The sequence below is a fragment of the Phyllostomus hastatus genome, unplaced genomic scaffold (genome assembly GCF_019186645.2).
Source record: "Phyllostomus hastatus isolate PE091 unplaced genomic scaffold, TTU_PhHast_1.1 phas_contig_159, whole genome shotgun sequence".
Taxonomy (NCBI): domain Eukaryota; kingdom Metazoa; phylum Chordata; class Mammalia; order Chiroptera; family Phyllostomidae; genus Phyllostomus; species Phyllostomus hastatus.
Window position 1 is genome coordinate 3,964,848 of NW_025333640.1, and position 13,256 is coordinate 3,978,103.

The window sequence follows — 13,256 nt, forward strand, 5'->3', positions numbered from 1 at the left end:
ATATTTTTATATACTTATTTATAAAACCTTTTCTATATATAATTTATCATATATGTTACATAAATTACTGCTGGTTTCTTGTTTGTCTTTAACTTTGTTTATAATCCCTTGAGCATATTCTCCCCCTCCCCCTTTAATTTACATTCTTATATTTGGTCAATCTTTTCCTTGATGATTTCTACCCTTGATGATACATTTACAGACTTGGGCTGGAGAAGCCCTTTATGTAAATATCCACCTCCATTTTCTTCTAGTTCTCCATGGTTTTCTTTCTATTTATATTAAACACCGGGTAAATTAGAAAGTCTAATTTCTACGTATGGTGGGAGGTAAGGCGCTACAGAAATCTTTATTTGTTCAATAACAAGCAAACCCCATTCCAGCACCATATGATGCTTCTACATGGATCAGAAGCCCACTTATTTTTTTTAAGATTTTATTAATTTTTTTAGAGAGGGGAAGGAAGGGAGAAAGAGAGGGAAAGGAACATCAATGCATGGTCGCCTCTCACACGCCCCCTGCTGGGGACTTAGCCCGCAACCCAGTCATGTGCCCCGACTGGGAATCAAACCAGTGACCCTTTGGTTCACAGGCTGGTGCTCAATCCACTGAGCCACACCAGCCAGGGGCCAGAAGGCTACTTATTTACACAGGTGTCTGTTTCTGGGTTTTGTAGGAGTTTTCCTATCCCACCTCCAGTTTTAATGTACCTTACAGAGTTAGAGTAATTTTAATGTGTGGCAATATAAGTTCCTCATTATTATTGTTGTTTTCATATTTTCTCGACTACTCTAAATAGTTAGCATTGTAATATTGTACATGGGATAGTAATAGTATTATTATACTTAGAATCACATTTTGTTCATAGTCCAAGTGAAATTTAGAGTTACTTTAAGTTTTTAAGAAATTGCCTCTAGGATTTTGGTGAAAATAGCAAATCTGAAAAATAACATGGGCCCAGGTTGTCACTCTAGGACACAGATCAGTCCCGGGAGCCTCAGGTACCTCTCCATTTATTGGAGCTGTGATGTCCCTTTGTTGTTTCCGTCCTGTGGGGTTCTGCACATTTTGTTTGTCTTTCTTTTTCTTGCTCATATAATTTTTAAAATTGAGCTATAAATCACCTGCCATAAAATCCACCATTTTAAAGTGCACAGTTGAGGCCCTGGCCAGGTGGCTCAGTTGGTTAGAGCATCATCCTGATATAGATTGCAGGTTTGATCCCCGGCCAGGGCACATACAAGAACCAACCAGTGAGTGCATTAATAAGTAGAACACTTCTCTCTCCCTCTCTCTATCTCCCTCCCTTCCCTCTCTAAAAATATATAAATAAAAATCTTTAAAAAAATCAAAATGCATTTATAAAAAAAAAAAGAAAAAAGTTTAAAAAAAATATTAGCCCTGGCTGGTGTAGCTCAGTGGATTGAGTGCGGGCTGTGAACCAAAGTGTCACAGATTCGATTCCCAGTCAGGGCACATGCCTGGGTTGCAGGCCATGACCCCCAGCAACCGCACATTGATGTTTCTCTCTCTTTATCTCTATCTCCCTCCCTTCCCTCTCTAAAAATAAATAAATAAAAATCTTTAAAAAAATAAAAATGCATTTATAAAAAAGAAAAATGTTTTAAATAAGTAGAGGAACACAATTGATGTTTTTTCTCTCTCTCTCCCTTCCTATAAATAAATAAATAAAGTGCACAACTGGGTGAATCTTAGTATATCCTCAGAGCTGTGCAACCACCACCATCAAATTCTAGAACATTCTCATCATCCCCCAAAAAGCCCAGTTCCCATCAATAGTCACTCTCTACCCCCACCCCCTGGCAACCAGGAACTCACTTACTGTCTCTGAGGACTTTGCCTGTTCTGGACATTTCACACCTTCATTCTTTTAAAGTTAATTTTTAGTTGTTTTTGGTCATGACCATGACACCTTTTTCCCATACTTTCAGGATGGTCATGTCTGGAACACATAGGAAATCTCTTGATTTCACCATGGGTTTTGTAACTGGCATCTTTTCTGAATTTTAAGTTCATCCTCCTGCATTTTCTAGGCAGAGGTTCACACCTGCAGATGACATTAATTGAATATGGTCACCTTTTATCAGCAAAATAAATAGATATTATTTCTTTCTTTTTAAAGAAGATTTTAGCCTGGCTGGCATAGCTCAGTGGATTGAACGTGGGCTGCGAACCAAAGCATTGCAGGTTCGATTCCCAGTCAGGGCACATGCCTGGGTTGCAGGCCACAGTCTCCAGCAACTGCACATTGATGTTTCTCTCTCTCTCTCTTTCTCCCTCCCTTCCTTCTCTAAAAATAAATAAATAAAAACCTAAAAATATATATTTTAAAAAAGAAGATTTTATTTATTTTCAGAGAGAGGGGAAAGGAGGGAGAAAGAGGTGGAGAGAGAAACATCTGATGTGTGAACAATACATCGATCAGTTGCCTCTCCCATGCTCCCAACTGGGCACCCCACCGGCAACCCAGGCATGTGCCATGACTGGGAATTGAACCGGCAACCTTTGAGTTCGAAGGCCAGCATTCAATCCATTGAGCCACACCACCCAGGGCTAGATACTGTTTCACAGATGATGATGATTGGCAAAATTAAGTTCAGTATGGTTTTTTTTTACATTTTTAAAAGATTTTATTTATTTACTTTTAGAGAGAGGGGAAGGGAGGGAGAAGGAGAGGGAGAAAAACACCAATATGTGAGAGATTCAGTTGTCTCTCACAGGCACCCAACTAGGCACCTGGCCCACAACCAAAGCATGTGCCCCGACTGGGAATCAAACCAGTGACCTTTGGGTTCACAGGCCGGCACTCAGTCCACTGAGCCACACCAGCCAGAGCAAGTTCAATATGTTTATTAAAAGTGTACACAGACACACACACACACACACACACACTGTATTTTGCAGTGTATAACATTCAGGAAAAAATCTTTTACTTTAATTTTTTCACTCAATTATTTATTTATTTATATTTAGAAATAAAACCAATTATCATATTCCAGTGTATTATGCATATATCATTATTGCTTTCTAGAATTATACTTTTAATGCATAGGCATAAATAAGAGAATTTAAAACATTTATATAGACACAAAGTTAGTACTATTTGTGTATAATGTGCATCCTTATTTTTCCCTAAAAAATCTGGCCAAAAAAGTGCACATTATACATGGTAAAATACAGTGTGTGTGTGTGTGTGTGTGTCCACTAGTAAGATGCCCCACAGCCTGTACGTCCGTAGCTTTTAGATTAATGGAGGGACAAAGACAGGAAAACAGCCCGTACAGAAGATAGGAAGCCTAGAAAACAGCAGAGGAATTTTCTTTTCAGGGATGACTGTTTCAAAGCACGACACAAGATTGGCTCAAGGAAAATGAAGCCGCAGCAGTCAAGGATCAGGGATGGCTAAAGGCAGTACACCTCTGCTTTTGTCAATAAAATTGTATTGGCAAAGGGCCTTGCTCTCTCATTTGCATATCATCTAGGGCAATTGCTCTACAAAGCAGAGCTAAGCGGCTCGGGGAGGCATCAGCCCCACCCCTCACAGCTGAAATAACCACTATCCGGCCTTTACAGAAAAAACGAAATTGGCCAACCCTGTTACAGAGATAGTGGTTGATTCTCCTTTTGAAATGGGAGGACCTCACAAGAGAGAAAAGTCAAAATCCTAACACTTTATTCTGTTCCAATAGACATGGATTGTGGGGATGGTTGCACAACTCGGCTAAAACCCCTGAGCTGTGCACTTCCAATAGGAGAATCTTATGTGTGCATTACACCCTGACAAAGCTGTTATGAAAAAGGCATAAAGAGTTCAAAGTTGATCAGGCAAAGTCATATCAATGCCAAGCAAACTGTGAGAAAGGAGGAAATGAAAGGTTAATACAGATGGAACAGTACACAATTCATTAAAGTTTATTTACTGGCTATTTTAAAGCCTCGGCTGTTGTGGCTCAGTGGTTGAGCACAGGCCTGTGAATCAGGGGGTCACTGATTTGATTTCCAGTCGGGGCACATGCCTGGGTTGCAGGCTGGGTATCTGGTGGGGGGTATGCAAGAAACATCTATGCATCGATGTTTCTCTCCCTCTCTAAAAAAATAAATAATTAAAATCTTTTTATTTACCCTTTTTTTTAGGTTTTTATTTATTTATTTTTAGAGAGACAGGAGGGGAGGGAGGAAGAAAGCGAGAGACACATCGATTGTTTGCCCCTTGTGCTCCCCGGACCAGAGACCAGGCCTGCAACCCAGGCACGTGACCTGACAGGGAATCAAACCGGTGACCTTTCACTTTGCTGAATGATGCCCAATCACACGAGCCACCCTGGTCAGGGCTATTTTAAAAATTTCTTACTCAAGGCTCTGTGGTATAATGGAGAAAGCATTGGACTTCTAAAACCTTCTTACTCCACAACTAGGGAACCTCTTTTTCTGCCAGAATACCATAAAAACATTTGTGAAAATTGATTTTCTTTTTTAATTAATTGTATATTCGACTCCATGAAAAATGTGAAATTAAAAAAAAAATTAAACCAAACATTGTACAGGTCATTACCTCTATGCAGAACTCAGGAAGACTAGACATTACTAGCCAGGGTTGAATAACTTTCGGCCATGGCAGGTTCGAAGCCTCCTCCCGAATCCCTCTACAGAGAGAAAACAGCCCAGGCAGAGTTCAAGGGAAGGGTCCCAGCAGCAGGGTCAGAAAGCCTGACAAGAAACATAAAGTCTCGACATCAGCTTCCTGAGAGTAACATAGAGGTTGCACATCTGTGTCTTTAAGAGAAGCTGTATTAACTATGTTAGTTATTATTTAGGAAGTAGCTGTATTCATGGGCTACCACTATGGAACAAATGACCATAGGCAATATTTCCAACACACTGGCCACTGCCACTGAGATGGGCTAAGTTGCTGTCTCCGTGCTGGCCATCCTCAAGGGCAATTCCTCTCCCAGTGCCAAGTACATCAAGAAGATCCTGGACAGCATGGGCACCAAGGTGGACAACAACCAGCTCAACAAGGTCATCAGGGGGCTAAACGGAAAAATCATCAAAGATGTCATCACCCAGGGTACTGGCGAGCTGCCAGAGATCCTGCCGGTGGGGCTGAGGCAACACACTTTCGCCGCCTTACAGTTTCCATGGGCCAGGGATCCCCTGCTCAGGCTTCAGTAAAGGTGTCAGCAGCACTGGGGTCTCACCCAGAGGCTCAACTAGAGAAGGGTTCGCTTCCAAGCCCTTGGCCTGGTTGCTGGCAGAATTCAGCTCCCTGCAGGTGCAGGACTAAGGGCCTCAGTTTCTTGCTGGCTGGCAGATGAACCAGCAAAACACGGCCACATGCTTAGTCAGAGCCAGCAGCAGAGAGTGAGCCAGAGGGGCACCACAAGCTGATGTGACCACTGACCCCCTTACTGGTCAGACGCAAGTCAGGGAAGGGGACTGCACAAGGACCCGACCACCAGGAGGCAGGTCAACATGGCCACCTGAGAGCTATCCCACTGTGTTTCACTAAGTGGAACTGACACTGCCTGAGTCACACATCCAGCCCCATTAAGTGACAGGAACACCCACTAGGTGGCTATTTGAAGACATGAAAGTGGTTGGAGTTACTCAACTCTAGAGACAGTGCTGCTGGAACATTCCTGATGATTCCTCCTGCTCTGCGTCAGGACAGTCTCTCTAGGCCAGTTCCCACCCTGGGCACTGCCAACGCTGGGCCCGGGTCACTCTCTGTGGGGCTGTTCTGGGCACTGCGGGGTGCTGAGCAGCCTCCCTGGACCAACCTGCTCAATGCCAGGAGCACCCCCAGTGTGACAACCAAAGCTGTCACCGGACATGTCTGCAAATACAAAGACTCGGGGTCCATTCCTAGCACAAGATGTCGGTACCTCGTCCATCTGCCACCAGGCAGAGGTTGGCTGCCTGTGAGCACACATTCTCTTATGCACAGACCACTGTCCTGAAGCTTCTTATGAGTAAGAAGCAGGTGTTTCTTTAAATGCCTTGTTTCCTGGTGCAGATCCTTCTCAAAAGTGCAGTCTCAGCGTGTGCAGTCTTGGCATGCAGCTTTTGGTCTGCATGTCACAGACTCTCAGGAATCCCTGACCCCTGCTTATTCACACAGAGATGCTCTCCTTCATAGCTGATCCAGGCCAGGAAATGTGCCAGGCACTGCAGTGCGTCGCTATTTGCTTTGTGTCCAGTTTTGGTCATCAGGACAGCAGGTTCCCCTCGTGCCCCCACGGCACCGTGAAGCTCCTCTGGCACCGTGCGCAATTGTGAGCCTCCACCGTGCTGGGCTCTCACGAAACACCTTTACTGAGATATCATTGACAAGCTGCACGGTTCATCCATTTACAGTGCACAATGCAGGGGCATCTGGTGCACTCGGTGTTGTGCACCCACCACCTCCATCTAGTTCCAGAATGTTCTCACCATACTAAAAGAAGCCCCAGGCCCATCAGTAGTCACCTCACCCCCTCCCCAGCCCCTGACAACCACGTACCCACTTCTCATCTCTGTGGGTTTCCCTGTTCTGGCCATGTCACAAAAATGGGATCACACTTTGCATCTGGCTTCTGTCACTGAGCATCATGTGTTCAAGGTCCATGCACATTGTAACGAGTGTCAGAGCTTCATTCTTTTTCATGGCTGAGCGATATTCCAGGGTGTGGGTGGTCCCGTTGTGTTTGTCCACTCACCTGTGTGATAGGCCATTGCCACCTGTGGCTGTCCCCAATCGCATGCAGAGTTCTGTGCCTTTGTGCCAGGAGCTGCTGTGTTTTGAAGCCTCTGTTTACAGGGCACTTCTGCTCACCTTCTGATGCTACCACCAGCCACCACCTGGGGAGAGAGGAGGGGTGTGATCCTAGATATTTCTGGAGCCATCTGCCCTTCTTCCCAAACCACAGAAAGCAGGTGAAAAACAAAATCAGGTATCATGCTCTGCCCTGCCCAGCTGGATGGGAATTCTGCTCCCAGGAAGGCCTGCCATGCTGGAAAATAGCCAGAAACATTTATGTCCACCCCAAGCAGATGGGGCACAGTCTCGTCCCCACACCCAAGCTAGCAGGTCACCGTCGCTTTGTTGCCAGGCGTCGGGGATCTAAGTGTCTATCAGATGCCAGGGTTGACCTGAGTTTCACACGGGTGGCATTGGGCCCCTGCAGCACTTAGTTGGAAAGGGGAGATGGAGTCAGGCACACTCACTCCTGCGCCTCCAGCCCAGGCTTCCAGTGCTGACTAACAAAGTTGCTGGGAACTTCTCCTTCTCTGGGCCCTGATCTTGCTCTCAGTGACAGACGGGCCCCAAGACTGGCAGGGACCCCACAGCAAGGTCCCTGGTCAGTCATGAGGTGGCCCCAAGCCCAGAACACCAGCAGACACCCTGCATCTTTTGCATCTTCTGTCCTCCCACTGTGTGACCCAGGTGTGCAAACAGATTTCTCTCAGTTCCTCAGGCTCAGCTCTGGGGTCCATCATGAGTTCTGGCCACATAGCCAGGCTGAGAAAGGACAAGTATCCCACTAGCAGTCCTGCAGGAAAGGTGCAGACCGAGTGGAACCATTTCACCCCCTGTCAAATGACCATCCTTGTCTCTCAGTCCAGTTCCTGAAAGCTGCCAAGGAGTCATGCCTAGATATTATAACACCAGCAGAAGACCTATGTACCCTCATCCCTTGGGATCACCCTGCAGAGATGACACAGTGGTTTCCTGGGGCTGCTGTGACAAATCACCAAAATTTAGTGGCTTAAAACCATACATATGTATCACCTCATATCTGGAGGCCAGATGTCCTCACAGGGCTAAAATCCAGGTGTGGGCAGGGCTGGTTGTTTCTGGAAGTTCCAGGGGAGAATCCATTTTCTGCCTTTTCCAACTTCTAGAGGCTTCTAGAGGAGGAAGTGGCCCCTTCCTCCATCTTTACAGTCCACCCCAGTGGTATCTACACAAGCTCCAAAGAATCCTGGACATGTGGGCAAGCTTCCCACTGGTCCTGGGCCCTGGGGAAGTGTGGAGACCACCGACAGCTCACAGCCTACCCAGGCCAAAGCCAGCCCTTCCCAGCACACCTGCTGGGAAGCAGAAGGACTGCTTCTGGAACAGCTGGAGGCCATGGCACCTCGGAGGCATGTCCAACTGCGTGTGTTGCAGGGCTGTGGTGAATGTCATCTATTGTGGGTCAGCAGGGGTGAAGACACAATAATGTTTAGAAATTACTTAACACTAATGGGTGCTTTCTCTTTCATTTCACTTTATTTTGGACTAGTTTTAGACTTACAGAAAGGTTGCAAAATTATACTGAGAGTTCCCAGATGCCCCCACCCAGTTTCCCTACAGCGAACATCTTACATCACGGACATCCTAAGGAACAAGGATCAAAGCAGGACACCCCAGGTTAGTGGAGTCCAAGGGTGCTGGGGTGGTGGTCAATGAGGGGGCAGGAGGGAGGGCCACAGGAGGAAGCTGGTTCTGTATCCTAAAGCCTGCTTCGGACCTGGAACGCTATGGGACTAACTGATCCTCTCTTCCCCAAATCTCTGGGCCTTGCCACCGCTTCAGATGCCAGCCCTGTTCCCTGAGGCCAGCTTTAGCAGGAGTCTGGGCCTCAGGCAATCTCCATTCCCTACAGACCACACTCGGGAAGGCAGTCCAGGCTTGGGACAGGGAGGATGCAGGAGAGAGAAGAGGACCTGTCCACAGTGGGGGGACATTGTGGCTATGGCCATAGATGCCTGGAATCCACAGGTCCTCGTCACCACTATCCCTTGGCTTTCCGCAGTTAGGACAGAAAGCCCTTGGTGAGAGCGCCGGGCATTGAGACCTGGGACCCCGTGGATCCAAACTCCCCACCTCTCCGGGTGGGTAAGAATCCTCGTAAGGGATGTTCCCTGGCATGGGGGAAGAGGGGTGGGTGCAGGGGCCCAGGCCTGGAAACAAATCCTGACCCTCACCTGTCATGAGGCCTTCTGAGGTGCGCGCTCTCGCTAAAGCCGAGGGGCGTGGTGACTCCCAGGGGATGGAGGACATTGCATGTGGTCCAGTTGTACATAGCGGCGCCGCATTACTGCAGGGGCACCCTTCGGGGAAGCCGCGGACTCTGAATACACCGTCCCTACGACCTTGTTATGGGCACCTGGGGAAACTGAGGCTCAGGGAGACCGGCAGGCTTACCCCCAGTCGTGGGCAGCTCCTTCCCCACTGAACCATGGTGCAACCAGAGCTCAAAAAGACGCGTGCGTTCCCTTTAAAAGAGGCGCGGCCTTACTCGAACCGCCCAGACAATAACAATCTCATTGGCTACAGAGCCCTAGGCCCTGCGCCACATTCGTTGACGCAAACACGTTGCTCCGGCAACCGCTCCAGCCACAGGACAGGGTCTGCCCAGCGCCAGAGTAGGGGCATAGGGGGTCCTTAGGGCTCGTAGCCCGGACGAGGGAGTCTCCGGCCCCCACGCTGGCGCCCCCCGTCCCCCGTTACCCCAGGGTAGCCTGCCAAGGCTACGTGGATGAAAAGGAGGCGCCTCGGGGATGGCATGCGGGTCACGGCGTAGGAACAGGCTGGGGAGGGCACTGCAGAGGGCGGGGAGGGTTCAGAGGCTCCGGGTCACATGCCCGGCAGCAGATCGGTTCGAGCATTTAGCAGCACAAGCATATTCATCCCTGGGGGAGGACATTTCTGGAGCCTAGTTCCTTCACCCGCGATGGTCAGGAGCAACCCTCTGCCTCTGGTCCTAGGGGCCTCCGTGGCAACTTGGAAGATCCAGCAGTCCAGGCTTCTAAGCCTCTCCTGTCCCCTGGACACCTTGCCCCTGTCTCCTGTCCCATCAAGGGACCCTGACCAGGAAACGAGGTTTGCCTCCAGGCCTGGCTGGACTTGCCTCATTTTGCTTGTCTGCAAAATGACAACTCTGGGATGCTCTGGGGTTAGTGCCAGTAGGACAGCTGTAACAAATTACCACAGATTTATGGACTTTCTTTTCTTCTTTTTTTTAATCTTCACCCAAGAATATATTTATTGATTTGAGAGGGAGAGAGAAACATCAATGCGAGAAACATCGATCTGTTGCCTCCCATATGCTCCCTGACCAGGGATTGCACCCACAAACTAGGTGTGTGCCCTGATCGAAGAGGAGTGAACCCACAACTTTTTGACCTTTTAGTGTAAGGGACAACGCTCCAATCAACTGAGCTGTGCAGCCAGGGATAGGGATTTTCTTTGACATTTATTCTATGACAGTTCTGGAGGTCAGAAATACAAAATGGGTCTCAAGGGGCTAAATCCAGGTGTGGGCATGGCTGATCCTTCCGGGGGCTCCAGGGAAAATAATTTCTGGCCTTTTCCAGCTTCTAGAGGGGCTGCATCCCAGGCTCACGGCCCCTTCCTATGTCCTCACTATCAGCAGTGCCACTTCTTCCATCTCTGACTCTGACCCTCCTGCCTCCCTCTGATGAGGACCCGGTAATGACACTGGGCTGGCCGCCAGGGAATCCAAGGTCATCCACACATCGGGGTCCTTGACTTAATGCTGCCTGCAAAGTTCCTCTGTCTCATATCCACAGGTACAGAGACTGAAAAGGGGATGTCTTTGGGGGGTGCTATTCTGCATCAGGGCATAACTGAGCTTCCTGAAGCATGAAGCCAGCTCTGCCCTCTGCCTGGCCCTACGTGGAGTGTTGTTAGCACAAACAGAACTCAGAGCCACTCCAAGCCTGGGGCCTGGCCTGGCAGAAAGCTGACCCTGGCCCCTGAGCCACTCCTGGAGTCAGCCAGCAGGGAGAGGCGCTTGGCTGTGAGATAAGATTTGGGAGCAGGTGAGCTGAGTGGTGCAGCCTGGCCAAGCACAGGGCTTCCTCCACATTCGCCTCCCTTTTTCTCTTGGCCCCCAATACCCAACCAGCCACACTCTGGTCTTCCTCTCTGTCCCCCTCTGGTTGTGCCCCTCCTAGGACCTGTACACATGCCGTGAAAGCCTCCACCCTCTTCAAAACATGATGCCCCAGGTCACTGTCGGGAATAGGAAACCTGGCTCCCCTGAAAGCCACCTGAGTGTCCAAGGCCTTGGACGTGGCAGAGAAGCGATGACAAGCCAAGTGCCCCATCGTCAGTCACTGCACAGGGTGATGCCCTTTGGCCATCTTCTGAACCAATCCTGACCACCCCCTGGCCCTTGGGACTTCGGGTGACTGATCCCTGAGAGGCAGGACTTGGGCAGTGCTACCCACTTTCACAGTGGGGCGGGCCCCCAGCCTGCAGAGACAACCACAGCCTGGTGGGCTGCACAGCCTGGAGCTCCTGGCCACACCCGCCCCTGCTTTCCTTGCTCCCTGCCCCCGCCAACCCCCCCACCCCCCAGGAGAACTGGAGCCCTGGCTCTTGCCCCAGACTGCTGAGCCACTGGAATGGAGTGTGAGCTGTGAGTCAGCCAACAGGAAGAGACACTTACAGCCAGTTGCATCAGATGTTCCTGCCTCGTGGTCCCACTGCCAGGGGCCCTGGCCCCTGACCCTCACTTATCTAGGGAACTCCTGGGGCTTGTAGTTCCTGTCCCTGGGCAGGGGGCGGGTCAGACAGGTGAGAATATGCAGAGAGGATGCAGGCCAGGCTGGGTGCCAGCCCAGGACTCTTGACTCCACCCCCCCCATACCCATAACCACTCCAGTCTCTAGCGCTGACCTTGATTCTAGCTTAGAAGCTGGGCTGGGATCTGGGCTCCTTGCCCCTACCACAGTAGCTCAGCACTAAAGGGCCAGCCCTGTGACCCTCTGAGCCTCAGGTGTCTGGCTCTGAGTGGAGGAGAGAATGACCATCCTCTCAAAGGCACAGGCTTGTGAGGATACTGCGATGGTCCCAGTACCAGCCCCATAGCACCCAACCCCACGCACGGGCACCCCTGACCTCATGTGTGCACACACCAGGCAGATGCATGCACGTTCCCCACACCTCCATTCCACTCTCAGAGATGCACTGGCTCAGTGCCTCTGTGAACATGCACAGACACACACACACACCCCAGCCTGCTCACACTTGCATACACATCACACTGGTGCCAGTTTTTTAATGTTGGGGGACAAAGGTCTTTACTGTCACTCCCTGGTAGGGTTGCCAGAAAAAATACAGGGCACCAGTAAAATTTGAATTTCAGGTAAACAACGAATAATTGCTTGAGACATATTTATACGTGGGACTCATGCTGAAAAGTTATTCACCGTTTATCTGAAATTCAAGTTTTACTGCCATGCTCTGTTTTATGTGCTAAGTCTGGGAGCCCTACCTGCTGGTTGTGGAGGCTCTGGGCTGCCTGGGATTCCCTAGTCAATACCCAGGAGGTGAACTCTGAGCCCCAACTGAGCCCCCGACTGAGCCACCAGGAGGCCAGGGCTCCAGCCACCTGACCAGGTCAAAGTGGATGCCGCCCACCCAGCCTGTCTCCTCCTGGCTCAGAGGAGGCAGAGGGAAGCAGAGACCCCAGGGCTGGCAGTCAGGACCTGCCTTGTGTCTCCTCTGGGGTTTTGGGATGATCCTACATGTGACATAGGCTGAGAGTCACCCTGCAGAAGTGAGGGGCTTCTCAAGGGCTGGCTGGAGGTGGACAGGGCACCTCCCAGAGAGCCAGCTCCCTACACCTTTGGCCCAAGGTTTGCCAAGTCCCCTCCATGACTGGGGTGGGAAAGGCATTTACTGCCAGTCTCTCCTTTTCCTGGCCATCACCTCCCAGAAACTTCTTCCTGCTCTGGGAGCGTCAGGCTGGCCCCTGGCCCTCCAGGACAATCTTGAGTCCCCCTCCCAGGCAGCCCATTTTCCATGGCATCTTTTGGTGGGAAGTATCCTTGTCTTGGGCCCTGCCTGTCCTGCCCATCAGCCCTGTCTGGACCTGCCTCTTGCTGACTTGTCACTGCCCCAGACTGGATGGAGGAAACCTGCTGCCCGGAAACCAGAAGACTTGAGAATAGGGGCCAGGCTTCCTGCCTCACCTTCCTGGCAGGTTCCTTCCACCCAGGGGCAGGTTGGATCTACCTCCCAGAATTAGGGGAGACCCTGGAGACCCCAGGAAAAGCAGACAGAGTGGGAAGGACCAGATGTGCCCCCAGATGTACCTTCCAGCCCTCCCACCCTCCCCAGACCCTAAGAACCCAACACCTCCGGGAGCTAGGCCTGTAAAGAGGGCGATTCTCCAGGAAGATGGCAGGTATTGGCTGTCTGGGGTTGGTGGCCAGCCTGCATCAGGACAGCGCTG

At 50.0% G+C, this 13,256-nt stretch overlaps 1 long non-coding RNA gene across 1 annotated transcript; it reads right to left on the reverse strand.

The window, feature by feature from the left end:
• Positions 1 to 3,211: 3,211 nt before the first annotated feature.
• On the reverse strand, positions 3,212 to 9,225 carry LOC123814010. Its single transcript, XR_006784824.1, has 3 exons — positions 8,974 to 9,225; positions 6,720 to 6,861; positions 3,212 to 4,728 (listed from the first exon to the last, which is right to left on the reverse strand). It is a non-coding gene; the product is annotated as an uncharacterized LOC123814010 (long non-coding RNA).
• Between the last annotated feature and the right edge of the window lie 4,031 nt (positions 9,226 to 13,256).